This window comes from Nansenia antarctica (assembly GCF_963989245.1).
Source record: "Nansenia antarctica genome assembly, chromosome: 2".
Taxonomy (NCBI): Eukaryota; Metazoa; Chordata; class Actinopteri; order Argentiniformes; family Microstomatidae; genus Nansenia; species Nansenia antarctica.
This window is the reverse complement of record NC_137675.1, coordinates 17869499-17874498: the sequence shown is the minus strand read 5'-3', so window position 1 is coordinate 17874498 and position 5000 is coordinate 17869499.

Genomic DNA, 5000 nt, shown 5'->3' with positions numbered 1-5000 from the left:
CCTAAGCATTTATTTATGCTACAAGCTTAATCATCATCATCACTGCTCTCTTGACTGCTGTTATCACTGTCCTCAATTTCAACCATGGTAGAGGATGTTGTAGGCTATCACTTTAAATAGCTCATTATTTTGATTGTGCAACAAAGTCTTTTTTTTTTTTCTAATAGAATTCCCAACCATATTCCCTGGGTCAGGGGTCGAGGTGCGATAATGAAGCTGTAAAACAAACGTCTGAACGTTTGAAAGCTTCAGAGAAAAGAAACGTGTCCCTTGGTGTTGTTTTTCCTTTTAGCGACGAATCGTTCGGGACAGAATTTTCACGTGGCGGCGTGATAACCGTGCGATACGCGATACGCGGAATGAAAGTACGAGTTACGATACTTTCCGAATGTTTTCGTGAGGGGAGTCGCCGTGGTCGTCGTCGGTCGACTGTTGTGATGGATTACTCGGCGGGCCTTCGACTGAGGGGACGGCAAATAGTTACTTAGTGGGGCTTGCAGTGATGCAGCAGTCAGCAGTCAGCAGTTGGATTTTGAGGAAGTAAATTCCTCTCCCAGCGGTTCCAGCTGTTGGTGCGCAAGAGCGCCTTCATGCGGCTGATCTGCCGCGCAGCATGCATTTTGGCGACGCATGCGCACTGGCGCACCAGTTATGTGCACCCCTGGACATGCGGCCCTTTTTACCAGACCGTGTCACAAATAGGAAGTGTCTGTGTACACGGTTCAGTTCAACAATATATTGTTCTAGGAACATGGTGAAAGCTACTGTAGATTGGCATCTCATTTAAAGATGTGTGTGAGGGTGTGTGTTCGTGCGTGTGGGGTGTGTGTTTGTGTGTGTGGGGGAGGGTGTGTGAGTGTGTGTGAGTGTGTGTGGTGAGTATGCATGAGTGTGTGTGAGTGTGTGTCATTGCATAAGCCCATCCATTGTTACCTCACACTCTGCCAAAAGGCCAGTTGAAAAGTTCACGTTTCGAGAGAAACAGAAAAAAACGAGTGTCGAGTGTTGCTGGCATTAGGGCTCAGACACACACACACACACACACACGCACACACACACACACACACACACACACACACACACACACACGCACACACAGTAGACATTTATGTGTGCTAGCTTTTTTTGTGTTAATAAAACTCTGCCCAGTGTTTGGGAAGGGTTGTCAGCCACAACTCATAAATACACACTCTATCAACGGTGGCCGTGGCTCTCAGTGACTCAGACCATAACAAAAGACATCCCTCTAAATCCCCCCTAATGCCTGTTAGCTCTGAGAATGGGTTTATATTAACATTGACATATTAAGAGTGGTTGGTATGACTTATGTCTGTATGGGATAAAAGGAAAGAGGGGGGAGTGGGAGAGAGGGAGAGAGAGAGAGAGAATTAGCAGATAATGTCTTAATGTGCCAATTAAGCTCATTGAATTAAATTGAGAGAGAGAGAGAGAGAGAGAGAGAGGGCCAGAGCGAGGGAGAGAGGTGGGAGGGTGGGGGAGAGTGGATTTGATTGAGGGAAGATAGTGTAGTAGGCCTATTCTACTGTAGCATTACTGATATGTTTCTAAAATCTTAATGTTAATGAGCATGTCATTACGGCCCTCATAGGCTTGTTGGACGTGAGGCGATCGCAACTGGATCTCATCTGGACTTCACTGGTCAGGCGTGTAATGGCCTGTCTAAAACTACCGGTACCCGTTACATGTAATGTCTTACAGATGTCTCTCTCTCTCTATCTCTCGTTTTCGCAATGTCTATGTGTGTATGTGTAAGTGTGCACATGTGTCTCTGCATGTCTGTCTCTGAGTGTGTGTGTGTGTGTGTGTGTGTGTGTGTGTGTGAGTATGTATGTATGCGTCTGTGTGTGTGTGTGTGTGTGTGTGTGTGTGTGTGTGTGTGTGTGTGTGTGTGTGTGTGTGTGTGTGTGTGTGTGTGTGTGAGTGAGCACACATATGCACGGGCATATAAACTGCATATTAATTAATAACCTTTGCCTGGATGATGTACAGTAGCCTCTCTAAAACAGGTTACAAGTCAGTACTTTCTCACACATGAATCAAACACACCATTTTAATTTAGTGCCCCCGCCGACAGTCCATCGACAGCTTCTCCCCGACAGGCGGAAGTATTCCGTGACCAAGCACCTTCTTTCCCAAGACGACGTTTATAAATAAAGTATCTTAAAATGGACATGTAAACTTAGAGAGGGCAAAGTAAACGAAGCGCAATGTGACGGTCATAACTGACAGGTTGCTTGTCAGAACAATTATGACAATTCTAAATATGGCCTGAACTTCTAAGTTTGTTTGCATGGCTTAGCTTTGAATTGGAGTTGAAATAACACAATCTTATTATTGCATGTCATCAAGCCATTGTAATATTGTCTCCTATAATTTGCTTATAGCACCTATAGCATATTATAGACTATTATAATGTATTAATGTGTAAGAATATTCTAGATACAGTAGTCTATGTTGAATAACTATTATAAGCATATTATAGATACAGTAGCCTATTTGAATAACTATTATTACGCAGTAAACGCTGCCCTTGATCGAGAACCAATAAATACACTTTAAAATGGTCAGATGCAGTTTTTCCACCCCGCTGTTTCCAACATGACCCGTTCATATTTATACAGGTGTAGCCGACCCTCTCTCCAGATTTAGGACAGTGGGCGCGCAGTTGGTTATGTCTGAGCGCGCTCGCTCGCACCTCCCACTTCCAACTTTTTTTTTTTTTAAAGTGCTCGCAGTCCTTCAATGAACACTATTGTTAAAGAGTTGCTACGGACTTCGCACCAGTCGCATACATCCCGGGTACTACTACTGCCCTGTACCTTTGAAAGAGGGACTGAGCGCATTGTAGCGGTTTTGATATTTTTTGCTCAAATTTATGGGCGAATCGGCGGTGATGAAAGGATTCTGAATCATTTTACTTCTGCCTCCGCGCAAATCAGAGAATAAACAGTGCTGAGCACATTTTTGTGGATTTTTGGTTCACTTTATCAGGTAGGTGTTTTTTTTATTTATTATGCATTTTATTTCACTTTTGCAACAACTTCTGGACTGAACATGTGCGTAGCCTAGATATATTATGTAGCCAACAGTGGTACTCGCGATTATAGTGATGCAGGTTGTTCTGTCTATGAACGTGTGCTCCAAAGTGCACTTCAGACAGAGTTCAGGCTCTGGCAGGTTGGGAAAGAGCGATCTCTTTCGTTTAAGCGACATTCAGTTGAATTATGATTTGATGTCCAAACCTCAGTAGTCTGCCATTGGGGAGAAACATGTGTTTTGTATTCAAATTAATATTGATTCAATGGTTTGAATACATTTTTTTAAATACATGAATCTGTCTTCATGGGATTGAGTGATTATCGAACACTGACTATTCTGGTTCATAAAGGCGATTCTTTTAACTGAGTAGCCTGCACTGCTTGAACTGGAAGTTTTGGCTATTGACCTTATCCATCTTCTAAGGCATCTTTTTCATCTTCACTTGTGAGATTATTTACGCTTGAGTAGTCACAACATTCCTCACCCGCGTTACATAGGTCACAATTCCAGATTATAATCTGGTTTACAGACTCCGACAGAGAGAGATACGGTAGGTTGAGGTTTAGCAGGCGCGTTACGGGGAAATGCGATTAGGACTGGGTGGTGTTATATCGTTGTTATTAGTTTATCCCGTGATGGTGTCAAGAGTATTGGTTTAGATCCAGGTTATCTACCCATCTTGTCCTTTCTGTTTGTTTGTTTAAGGTTTAAACCTGATCGGAATACAAGGTATTGTCTTTAAGACCTTAAAGAGTGGTAATAAAAGAATGCAATAGAATATGATTAATTTGAAATTAATATCATGGATTTCTATAGATGATACATAAAATGACATGGAGTAGGCTATTCCACCATAAATACATACCGGTTACCGGTATATTATAATAACGTTATACTCTATCTGCACTGTCAATAGATATTATGAGAAGGTGTAATAAAGCGTGTCAAAAGAGGGTTATCTTATATTGAGGAGACGAGAAGAAACTCAAGTCTGTTTGAACATCAAGTGTGAGGATGGGAAAAGCAAAGACAGAGATGGAGAGAAGGAGAGAGTGCAAGAGAGAAAAGCAAACATTCCTGACTGTGTCTCAGCAATTTAATTAAGGAGTAGTGAGATGCTGCAGCAGGCCATGTCGAGGTGAAGCCTTAACCCAATTCCCCCTCCCCCCCTCTGATTTGAGCTTGGACTAATCCCAGAGGTCAGCTAATAAGTGTTCGGGTCATGCCACCATGACAACTAAATAGGGGGGGACCCTAAAGGAGAGCTCCCCAATCAAGGAGTTAATAACCCCGTGAAGGAAGTTAAGAGGTACAAGGTGAAGAGGATTGTGTGTGTGGGTGCGCACGCATGTGTGTGTGCGAGTTTGTGTGTGCACGTGTGTGTGTGTGTGTGATCACATGTGTGCCTGGCCTGTGTGTGTGTGTGTGTGTGTGTGTGTGTGTGCCTGTGTGTGTGTGTGCCTATGTGTGTGTGTGCCTATGTGTGTGTGTGTGTGTGTGCACATGTGTGTGCCTGTGTGTGTGTGTGCCTGTGTGTGCGTGTGTGTGTGTGCCTGTGTGTGTGTGTGTGAAGGGGGGAGTTAAGCTATTGAAAGGAGGTCTGAGAGGACCAGCTATAGAAGGAGAGGTGAGTGATTGCATTGTTATCATCAACAACAGCAACAACAACAACAGAAAGCCCTCCCTCTTAGCAGGGGCTTGACTCTGGCCTGCGTTGCTCTGTTGGGACCCTCTACCCTGCGTTGCTCTGTTGGGACCCTCTACCTCCAGGTCACTGCCTGGTCACTCCTCCTCCCGTTTAACGCTCCATTAAGGAATTAAAACCAGAGCTCTCTCTTTCTCTTTTTTCCTTCCTACCTTCTCTCTCTCTCTCTCTCTCTCTCTCTCTCTCTCTCTCTCTCTCTCTCTCTCTCTCTCTCTCTCTCTCTCTCTTTCATTCC